Source organism: Macrobrachium rosenbergii, chromosome 44 (genome assembly GCF_040412425.1).
Source record: "Macrobrachium rosenbergii isolate ZJJX-2024 chromosome 44, ASM4041242v1, whole genome shotgun sequence".
Classification (NCBI taxonomy): Eukaryota; Metazoa; Arthropoda; class Malacostraca; order Decapoda; family Palaemonidae; genus Macrobrachium; species Macrobrachium rosenbergii.
Genome location: NC_089784.1, coordinates 43,324,889 through 43,337,365, shown reverse-complemented (window position 1 = coordinate 43,337,365; position 12,477 = coordinate 43,324,889). Strand labels below are relative to the sequence as shown.

The window sequence follows — 12,477 nt, the reverse complement described above, 5'->3', positions numbered from 1 at the left end:
CACTCATATCAGCATTCATTGCTCCATCTTCCACGTTTCCCTTAACTTTCATGCCCCTATCCTTTCAATCTTCTCTTCAAACATAATTATGCCTTTTCTCTAGTTTCTTCGATTCTCTTCATTCCCTCCACTCACCACTTCCTCGTTTAGGTGGATAGCCATAGAAGTCAGAATATTATTACGTGTTTCAATGATCATCTTAAGACTGTTATCGAGAGGAGAATTCCATCTAAAATCCTCGTTTCTTCTGAAGGAGAAGTCATGGTTTCGTGCTGCATGTAAGCTTGCCTACCATGGAAAACAAGAACTCATCTTGTGTGGAGGAACAATCAACCAGACTTTTTGTGGTGTAATTTCACTGGGCGTAAAAGTCAAGCTCAGGCGGTCTATGACCAAGCTGAGAGCTTAAAATGAGGGTGTGAAGGAGACCTTGCTTTCCCCTCAAGTCATCACTCTTTGGAGTTGATCCTAGCAATGCCTTCCCTATTAGGAGCTGATGGAACTGCTGCATATTGCCTGAAGCAGAAGGCAGAGCTTTTGGCTGAAGGCTTTTTGAGCAAACAGTGTTGGGAGTCTGTGGCGTTGCCTCAGTCATGCTTTCCAGACCATATGTTGTGTTTCATGGCCTTCAGGTCCAGAGAAGACAAAATTTTGCTTATTGGTCTTGGCAGTTATGGTGGTATAAACACTAAACAGATCTTTCCTGTCTTTTTTTAAAAACCCTGCTGATTTTATTGCTCCTTAAATTACTGCTCTCTTTAGAAGATTAGTTGGACTTGAAAGTTTTCTTTCTATTTGGAAGAAGGGAAAAATTGCTGTATAAACCTACCCAAGGGACTAAATCCATCCTCATGTCCCTCTGAATAAAGGACAATTTCAGTTACCCCCGTTTTATCTAATGGTTTTGAGAAGCTGCTCTCTAAGCAGTGTTGTAGGTTCGCTAAAATTAATAACCTCCTACCAGCATTACAGTTTGGGTTTCACAAAGGTCTTAGTACTTGTGATGCTCTCTTGTCAATGTCCACCATCTTGCAGACTGCTCTTGATAAGGGTCCAGAGGCAGGCATGGTCGGTCTAGACTTTAGTGCAGCCTTTGACCATGTGAATCATGAAGCACATATTTACAAGCTAAGAGTATTGGGAACTGGAGTATCTTTCATTTATATTTTAAATGAATTTTTTACAGGCAAAAGCAAAGGTTCTTTTTGGTAGCCAGTACAGTAGTTTTGGTAATGTCATTTAAGGTGTTCCTCAAGGTAGTGTTCTTGAACCTAACCATTTATTATCAATACTTGTGACATGTGGTAAGGTCTGGAAAACAAACTGATTACATATGCCAAAGATGCTACTCTTCTAGCTTTTGTTCCTCTTCCATTTCTTCAGTCTGTGGTTGCTGAATCCTTGAATCTGCCACATTCATGAGCGGAATAGGCTTTGGGACATGAAGCTTTACCCTTCTAATACTCAAAGTACAATAGGTAGTCGATCCAGAATTCTTTTGCCTTTGCGTTCAGATTTACATTATAATGGAATGGTTTTAAAAGTTAGTGGCTCTTTTAAGATTTTAGGTGTAAATTTTGATAAGAAATTGACTTTTGAGAAGCATATGCAGAATATCACCTCCTCTGTTACTGAAAGTTGTTATCTTGCAGAAATGTTTTAGAATGTTTGGGGATGAAGCCATTATATCTAAGTGTTTTAAATCTTTTTTTCTTCCTTTCTTGGAGTAGCCTGTAGGGAGCCTTAATCCTTGATGCTAATTTTGATGAAAGAAAAGCGCTGAAACGCGTGGTGGTCTCAAGAATTATTGTTTCTATTAATTTTAATACCAACAATAACAAATCATTATGATTATTAAAACTATAAAGCCTAGTGTTTCCATATGTTTTAATGAATTCCTTGACCCCAAAAACATAAGTTACGACACCAAAATTGTTATTTCAACTATCTTAGAAGCTAAGATAGACGAAATTAGCAGTTATGGCGGCCATTTTTCAAAATGGCCGAAAAATATCTTTTTAGGGGTATCAAAAGTCACCTTGTGCAAAATTTGATGCTTGTAGCAAAAAATGCACAATTCAGCCCAAAAGTATCATTAAGCCGCTGGACTATATACAGTATATCCTTTCCCATTATTTTATGATCTTCTTGAGTCTTGATGATTGCCACCATTATTTTATATAGTATCTAGCATGAATTTTATGATCAATTGAATTTTATGATCAATATGGGTACTTTCTGTTTTCGCCTTTCTCTCCTTAATTATAAAAAAAATTCTTTATTCTTTCTTGCTTGATCATCTTTCCAAGCTTTTTTGGTAATTTGCTGTTGGTCTTTTTTTCTTTTTTCAGTCCCCTTTTTATCTTGGCCGTTGTGATACCAATTTCACATACTAAAGCAATATATATTCTTCAGTTCTGTCTCCTTTGTAGCAAATATGACATTAGACATTCTCCTGTAATTACAGAAGACCTAGAGAAATACCCTTTATTTTGTCCAAAATGACATAACAGGAAATTTCTAAATGATATAAATTTCGTTGTAGAATGAATCAAATTGAAATGAAAATCCTGGCTTCCACTTGGAAACAAGAATGAACAGATGGTGAACATGCAATGAGGAAAAATAGTCTCTCTCAAAATCTCGTTTTCTAAATATTTATTCCGACGGTTTCATGCGACCAATTGGCTCCATGTGAGTTCTCTTTCCTATTAGTAGCAATGCAGAAATTATACATGATATTTTCGGCGTGTTTTTCGTTTCCTTCAGCGTATTCTTTGAGTCGAGGAGACAAGTGAGTGTGTATGTATGTACTGCAATAAACGTCCTCTGATTGGGTGCAACTTAATGCAACGCTCCTTCAAGCTATTGGTAGTAAATGTTAGAAAAGTTGTATTTGTTACTTATTTCCAAACATATAAATGGAATGAAATTAAAAAGATGAATCGAAATTCAATGAAAAAAAAATTCAAATTAATTTCATTTCAAATATAGAAGGAATGGTGTTCATTTCTCATTTTTCATGCATCCGCTGAACTTTTTGAAAGATTCATTACATCTGCAAAATGCATCGGCAATAAACAGGCAAACTGCATAGGAACAATCAAAAAAGACAGTTTTGTGAACAGAACACAGACTCAAAGGAAATATGCGAAAAACAGTCGTGTTGTTATGGGTTCATACAGAGAAAATTTGAATATCAACTCGTCCTTTTTTGTTTTTTAATGAAATCGCATCATAAAACAGACGGTTTGCTTAGCGGCAACGAGTCTTGGAAGAGCATCGATGCATACCTCAGCAGTGGGGATTCAAAGCAAACAAACGGACGGATTTCTTTGTTACAAATGATAAGCCAACAAATGCTGAAGCATGCTTTGTAAATAGTACATCTAGAGGCACAACCATGCTTAAACGAAATAAGAAATTGTTCCACAAAATATTCAATTTTACCCTAAATAAGAAATTTACCTTGAGATGGGAAGCCAGGGTTTTCCGTGCTTCCGCAAGCACATAATGTATTTCCTAAATATGCCATGTACTTCTTTTACATTCTTGAGGAAGATCCTTCTTCACTATTAAAAAAATAAGAAAAATGAAAATAAAATGGGAGCAAAACTAATGAAAATTAGAACATTTGAGTTTTGACCCATTTTACCAATTTTTTTATTCCATATTTTGTACCATTGTTAATCTTTCATATTTTCTAAATTTTGCTTGATTTTAGTATTTTCATGTTTTATTACTACTATTCATAATGATCGTACCAAGGAAATCTCTCTCTCTCTCTCTCTCTCTCTATATATCTATCTCTATATATATATATATATCTATATATATCTATATATATATATGTATATATATATATATATATATATATATATATATATGTATGTGTGTGTATATGTGTGTGTATATATATATATATATATATATATATATATATATATATATATATATATATATATATATATATATATATATATATATATAATATATATATATATATATGCATCACATTTCTTTGTAATATATATTCAGTATGAATAATGCCAATAATGGGTTTTAGTGCGTTCATTTCCCGTTGGTTTTGTGAAGGCTTTTGGCAAACTGTGCTTCTCAAGGTCTAAAGAATTAGACCTCGATGCGTCCATTCTTGCTCCAACTGAGCGTTGTCAGTTCTAGCTGAAGATGAGGAAAGGAACGACCCTTCCGAGGTAAACGAAAATGGAAGCGATTTTGCTTAACACCTTTTAAAGGCACAGAATAATAGTCTGGCAACCTCATCCTTTGTGGTTTTCTGTAAAAGAAAACTACTGAGATGGCGATTTGTGTCCGTCCGCACTTGTTCTGTCCGCCCTCAGATCTTAAAAACTACTGAGGCTAGAGGGCTGCAAATTGGTATGTTCATCATCCACCCCTCCAGTCATCTAACATACCAAATTGCAGCCCTCTAGGTGCCAACAACACAGGCCACCACCGGGCCGTGGCTGAAAATTTCATGGGCCGTGGCTGAGAATTTCACACAGCATTATACGCTGTACAGAAAACTCGATTTTGACTTGTTTCTATCCCAAACACTTGGAAGACAACAAGAATCAAGAGTCACACAGACTTGGCACAGTAGTATAGTGAAGGAAACGTATCTCTGTCAATGTTATAATGGTGTGCCTATTTCCCCAATTAAAAGAAAAATATTTTTTGTTTTACTTTTGATAAGGTCAGTCTATCTTCTATTGATATGCGTTTCCTCATTTGTCGATAAGTTTATATTTTCCTGGAATGCCTCGGAGTTTTCTTCGTAAAGAGTAGAGAGCTAATCCCTTAACAAACTCTAGTTAACAAGTGGATACACCCAATGCTGTCTACTACTCTTATTTCTTTTTTCCTAGACTTTTTTTAATCAATCTGGCACAAAAAAAAGCTACCCATAGGAAATCCATATTGAAATGATATGTTATAAACACTGTATTCTAGACTACTTACACATTTTCTTGTGTACATGCGCATGATTTTAAAAGATCTCCCTTTTTTCCTTTATTGAAACTCTCATCTCCTCATTCCGCCATTCACTGCTTTCGTTCCTGTACTTACAGATACTCCCTACTGTTTCCATGATCCTTCTTTATATTGTACTTCCACGCCAGTGTCTAATCCTTCGTCCTGTTTATCCAATTCTTATACGTAATTCTCTTGAAGCTCACTTGCCTCAGCTGCATTTGTGGTCAGACTCTCTTCCCTATCTCCTTCCTCCACTTTTACTTCAACCAGATGATAAGCTATACTTCCAAGCACTTCTCTTCTCGCCATTCCATTCGTCAACGAGATCCTTTTTCTAACAAATAGCCTAACAAGACGCTTTCTTATCTATTTTTCTTTTCCAAGCGCACTAAGAAAACTCTTCTCCTTAAGCCTTGTTTTTTCTAACAGTTAAGACCATTTCCAAACACCTTTCTGTAAGACTATTCCCATTTACTGTACTTTATCAGTTCCACAGCGATATTTTCTTTGCTCTGAACTCTGCGTTTGTTTTGCATGTAAACATACATATACAGTACGTACACACATGCATACGCATGTATACATACATACATATATATATATATATATATATATATATATATATATATATATATATATATATATATATATATATATATATATATATATATATATATATATATATATATATATATATATATATATATATATATATATATATATATATATATATATATATATATATATAATGTATGTATGTATGTGCATTATATATATATATATATATATATATATATATATATATATATATATATATATATAATATATATATATATATATATATATATATATATATATATATATATATATATATATATATATATATATATATATATACTGCATATACATACATACATCTGTGACTTCTGCCACGGTAATAGCAACGAAATATAGAATATAAGCAGAGTAAATGGCCATGATGAAACTGAAACAGGAAAGGGTTAGATCTTTCTTCTTTACTCTGAGGCATTTTCAATCAAACTACAAACAATGAAACGAAACATGACAAAGGAGACTAGCTTTGGCAAACAACGACCGAAAGCAATGGTGCGGATGACCATTTTAATACTTACAAAAATCACTACATTCGCGGTGCTAGAGCTCTTCAGGTGTGGGATAGGTATCTAAGATCAGTCCAGGTACTAGATGAACCAGGGACTGGAAAAGACATAAACAGGTATTAATAAGACTCCCTAGTTCCTCTTTTAAATCTCTTTTGAACATCTTGTGCAGAATAGGGTTTGAATCAAGGGAGAAAGATCTTGCACTAAGTACCTCAATTTGTCCTTGTCTTATGCGCTGTTCATATACTGTATACATTACACACACACACACACACACATACATATATATATATATATATATATATATATATATATATATATATATATATATATATATATATATATATATATTAACCATATATGTATATATGCATTCATATACACACAGATATATATGTGTATATATATATATATATATATATATATATATATATATATATATATATATATATGTATGTGTGTGTGTGTGTGTGTGTGTGTGTGTATATGTATGCGTGTGTGTTAACCATATACATGTATATGTTAACTCAATTCCAATCGTTGTCTCAAAGCACCTGACAGATGGCTGTCATACAAATACTCCGTTTTAACGGATTACAATCATCTTCCATTATTGCACAATTGCAAGACGAGGTGACAAAGATAAGTAGAGCTGTTAATGGAATGAGGACAATTTATCAAGTTAATAGGTCATTGTTATCTCAAGAAAAATGATTTCAGTCATTCACCTTCAGAAGAACAATAATTGCTCTGGTTATTGTTCAGATGAAAACATTTATGTGAGAGGGAAAGGTTCTCAGAAATAACTTCAAATGCATTTGGTATTCTGTGTCAAAAACATTCAAATTTGGGCACAAGATTTCCAAAGGTTATTCTTCATGGGTAGTTGCGCTTTGAATAATATAATCTTCATATTTGGATTACTGTCACCGACAAAATCACCATCGCTAGTTCGTTTGCTGGCCATGTAAAGTCATGAAAGACATATTTCAGGAAAAATACCGTTCCTTTACAAAAAATAAAAGCATGCAAAACAGTAAGATTTTACATATGTTTAAAATAACGAAAAGTCAAGAAAGTACATAAAATATTACGAATCACAGATTTAAAATTAAATAAGAAATAACATGAGAATCTCTCTGGATACACTGTTTTAAAATCTACTCGACCTGTACTTCTTTAAAAATATATATATATTTTTTTATTCTATATGCAGTCACATTCCTTACCTAGTTGAAATTTCCCCGAAGAGCAACTGTGTCACAGTGAATTTTATGTTCATGAATATCGTTTAATGGCCAGTTAACTATATGTTGAAAGTAACTCACACCAAAGGGAAATTGTAATCGTTGTTTATAAACTAGCCACCTATTGTTGTTTATAAACTAGCCACCGGTTCAGATCCTGTAATTCACTTTCGGTTTAAGTTGTTCGTATAAAAAGGTATCGATATTAAACAATATTTGTGGCTTAATATTCGTCAACACTAATATATATATATATATATATATATATATATATATATATATATATATATATATATATATATATATATATATAAATAAACATAGTACAGAAAACAATGAAGTGCAAGGACTTTAGCCTCTGCCCAGAAGCATTTTCAAGCAAACTACATACATTAAATTAGAGTCGATATCACTTTATTACCTAGACTTGATAGCTCGTGGTCAAAGTCACTGTCTATCGTTGTTTCTAAACTAGGCAGTGGTTCGAATCCCACTGGTGACGAAACATTTATCAATTATCATTCCCTGATTGCGCAGCAATATACATCAATAATGATCTCAGATTTCCATTTCTAACGGCTAAATCAAGAACAATCATCCTGTGGAATACGTGTCCAAAGCACCATCCACTTCATAACCTTAAGAAAAAATTTCATCATTGGTCCCAAACGCAAACTGCCGCCATTCATTCCCGTCCTACATCCACTCTCGAGCCTTGATGACATGAAGGCCCTTTCGCTCTATTATTTGTAGCATTCGAACAAGCGCTTCCTAGCTCTCCCTTTCCCCTATTCTCCTACGACTGGTCTGCTGGTATAGTGGTCAGTGTCGTGACATGCCACACAGATGTCGCAGGTTCACGTCTCCCCCGGGGCGATGAAAAATCACTGACTCTGTATCATGACTAGTTACTGCTGCAGTGTGGGGTCTGTGGTGGAAGGTTGAAACCAACATTCTTTGGGAGCTTGAACTTCAAGTCAGTGGGCCCTGCGTGCTAGTTCCATGTGAATAGGTTTCATTTACTGAAATAAAATAATAATAATAATAATAATAATAATAATAATAATAATAATAATAATAATAATAATAATAATAATAATAATAGATACCCTTTTCAATCTGACTCTGCCCACTCCTCTACATGACCAAGCTGCCCCTAACGCGAGACCTTTGAGATATCTCGGCATTTCTCGCACTTTCATATTCTCTTTGTTTATTATTCACATTCACTAACCACGCTTCCTTGCCTTAATGAATGGTATGGTACATGGTAAAAGAGCTGGCAATAACCACACAAAATGAGGAGAAATTCAAGAGGTGCATAGTTAGATAGCGACATGAGAGCTTGCTCAGGGGATAAAAGGGGCTTTTTAAAGATGCATTTCAGAGAAAAAATGGAAAATGACATTGGGGTATAAAATAACTGGCCAGTAGAATAGGAGAAGAGAAAGATAATGTTAAATGACTCCAGAAGTTTTGGAACAAAATTTTAGGGAGGAAGAAAAATCTAGTTGGTGAACATTAAATGCAAAAAATCAATCACGTTAATTGGGAAATGTATCTCAGAACAAACTTACTAATGGGAAGAATTCATACTGGCATAATAAGCAAACAGACCTAAGAATAAAATTTAAAAATAAAGAGAGCAAGACTTTTAAGGAATAAAAGATATCAAACTTGAGGGTAGTGAATGCAGAAAAAGCGTTAATGAGCAATTAGATCCCAGAGCAAAATTTGCAAAAGGGATGAGAAAAACTCTTGACAAAAATTGATTATATTCGAGAGTAGAAAATACAGAAAGAACGGTTAATGGCTAGATAGATCTTATAATGAAATATGCAAATACACTGAGCAAGAAAATCATGAAGGAAAAGAGCGCATACTGGGGATCAGTCACTGCAAAAATAATATTGATTGGTACTTAGGTCTAGAAATGAAATATGCAAATAGGTAGATCGAAATTTTTAAGAAAAAGCAGAACCCACGATTAATTAGTAAATAGCTCTTAGAATGTGCAATCAGAGGTAACACGAATCTCAGAAAAAAGCAAATCATATTGGAGGGTAAAAATTGCAGAAACAGGGGAAAACCAATCTTGGAATAAAATATGCAAATAGAGAGCAAAGGAATTTCAGTAAGAAAAGAAGATTATAATGGCTGGTAGAAAGTGCAGAAAGAAGTGTTAGTCGGAAGTAGATCTTAAAATAGAAGGCCCAATTAGAAAGCTGCTGACTTTTATCAAAATGAAAGTTATTATTACAGAAAGTAGTAGTGAACAAGGAAATAATGATGAGCAAATAGATCTTAGAATAAATGAAGCAAAAGGAGAGAGGAAGCATTTCAGAAGGAAAGAGAAATTATAATGGAGAATAGCAAGGCAGAAAAAACGGCTATTAAGGATAAATATCTTAGTTTCCCAGAGGGAGCAAGAAATTTAGTAAGAAATTATTCTGAGAAGTAGTGAATGTAAAGAGAATAATTAACTGGTAAATAGAGCTTCGAATGAAACATACAAATAGAGAGAGAAAGAAATTTATGAAGAGAACAGAATTATACTGGAGGCAGAAAATGCTTAAAGAACTATTAATAAACAAATAGATCTTAGTATAATATTATGCAAATACAACGAGCGATAATTTTTGGAAAAAATGAATAACATTGGAGATTAATAAAGTCCGATAATAAGGGGCAATGAGCAAATAGTTCTTGATATGAAATTTGCAGATAAAATAATATTTTGAAAATCTGTGAGTAATTGTCATGGGAGTAGAACTGAATGATTCAGGAGTTAGTAAGATTAATGTAAAACTGAGGTTAGTGGCAGAATTTGCCTTGAGGTTGTAAGGAGGTAAATTTAAGATTGGAGAATGGCAGGGCCACAGGACTTGTAAGAAAGACTCGATATTTGTGACAAGATAATGAAAATATTATTGAGTGGTTGACTATTCTGTGTAAGGTGTATTCTAATCAATGAAAAGTCCAAAAGATTGATTAATAGTAAGAATATATTTTGACATAAAGGTAGCAGTGCTATGGGAAGGAAATTATAATCATAAAAGCATAACATTCATCAAAAGTCTGGGACGATGTGCGGAAGGAATTGGTTTGAGAAAGCGACACGGGGGACAGAAGGACTGATAGGAAAAGAGCATTGTTGGTTATAGCTAATAATATTTGGAGAGTCACTGAGATGACTTCTGTAAAAGGACCGCGTGAAGACCGACCAGGAATTTACTTTTATGATGAACTTGAACATGTTGCAAGAATATAAAACCAGGGAGTGAATCGTTTGGGGTAAAAGTCAACTTAACTCATTAGTACTTGTGCTTACAGTGTTTTGTAAGATCTAATGCCGACGAAGCGATTGGGAATATTTGTACGTGAAAAGTGGATGTGAATGGAATGCGGCATGGCAAAGATTAAATTCAATACATTTATTTATTTTAAGGATAGCTGTGAAAAATGCAGACTGGACTTATGAGGGAATCTGCAATTGATTTTTAAAGGAAAATGTATTTTAATGTTAGCGTGATTTTTTAAAGAGATTAGATTGAAGCTAAAAGGATAAAATGGGCAGTGTCTGTAAAGAATGAGAATGTTTAAATCACACAAGTGTTAGAACAAAAGTGTAACTGGAGGCGGATACTGAGAGATGTGAATCATACAATAGAAGAGGCTATTAAGTAACTGGAGCGCAGGAAAAGCTGTCGAGCAAATATGAAATATCAAATAATAATAATAATAATAATAATAATAATAATAATAATAATAATAATAATAATAATAATAATAATAATAATTTATTATTATTATTATTATTATTATTATTATTATTATTATTATTATTATTATTATTATTATTATTATTATTATTAATAGAAAGGCTTTCATTTTCAAGAAAATATAACTTTTACTATATTTCCAACATGACAATAAAAAAAATACAAGAAGCCATAAGCTACCACGGAAAAAATTGAAAAAAACTATTATATTCGCGTGTACCATGAAATCTTTATTATGAAGCAAAACTGTCTGCAGATAATAAGAGGACAAAACCTTGTTCCCGAAATATAAGCCGTTTTGCCTGCATACGTTATTACCTCCAAATAAATCATTACTTTCCTTTGAGATTCTGAATCGCTTGAGGCTGGCATCTTTTTCCTCTCCTTTTTCTTTCCTTCTTTGCAACCAAGCAAAAGATGGTTCCCTTTGGAGTCCAAGAGACTTCCTGCAGGCAACAAAAAGAAAAGATAAAAAAAAAGAATAAAAGATACTGAGATAAAAATCTCTTATTTTTCTGCTAAGACCTTCCAGATGGTTTAATAATTCAGTGTGGGAAAGATGATTCAACCTAAAAATCTAAAATATTCTAATGGTCCATTTTTATATATATATATATATATATATATATATATATATATATATATATATATATATGTGTATATATATATATATATGTATGTATGTATGTATGTATGTATGTATATGTATATATACAGATAGATATATGGATAGATGGATAGACAATTTGATGTGTATATATATATATATATATATATATATATATATATATATATATATATATATATATATATATATATATATATATATATATATATATATATATAATGTGTGTCTGTGTGTGTGCACTTAATCTTGGGTTGTGGACCCCTTGATATAACAACATGTCTCATTAACTGCAATGGAATCACTTAATTTATGCCTGTACTATTCAATGTGGAAGGAACAAAATCATATGTGGTCTTCGATTAGACGCTTTATAATTTATAATTGTGCCTAAATTCAGGGAGAGATTAATATCCTTGATATTTTGGCTTTAAATGTGCATGAGCTTAGAGCAGATAAGAAATTGTTTACTTACAACGGAGAAAGTTGGAATTCATAACATTTTGTGAAAAATTAAGTTGCATTAGACAGGGATAGCAAAGGATGATTGTCTTTGGTGTGGCAGAGGTGAAGAGTGAGGAGGAAGAAGAGAGCTTTGTTATGACAACAGAAAAGTACGAACGTGTTACTGACAGTGAGGGTAGCAAGAGAAGAGTAATGGCCAAAAAATGTACTGCAGAATACCGCAAAGAGTGAGAATA

The 12,477-nt window shown here is 33.0% G+C and overlaps 1 protein-coding gene across 1 annotated transcript in view; it reads right to left on the bottom strand.

Moving 5' to 3' along the window:
* Positions 1-6,218, bottom strand: part of LOC136829616 (uncharacterized) — a 134,550-nt gene extending 128,332 nt beyond the window's left edge. Inside the window, exon 1 of the mRNA XM_067088463.1 lies at positions 6,132-6,218. The gene's annotated coding sequence lies outside the window, so the exon portion shown is untranslated. The remainder of the gene's footprint in view (positions 1-6,131) is intronic.
* Positions 6,219-12,477: the final 6,259 nt, after the last annotated feature.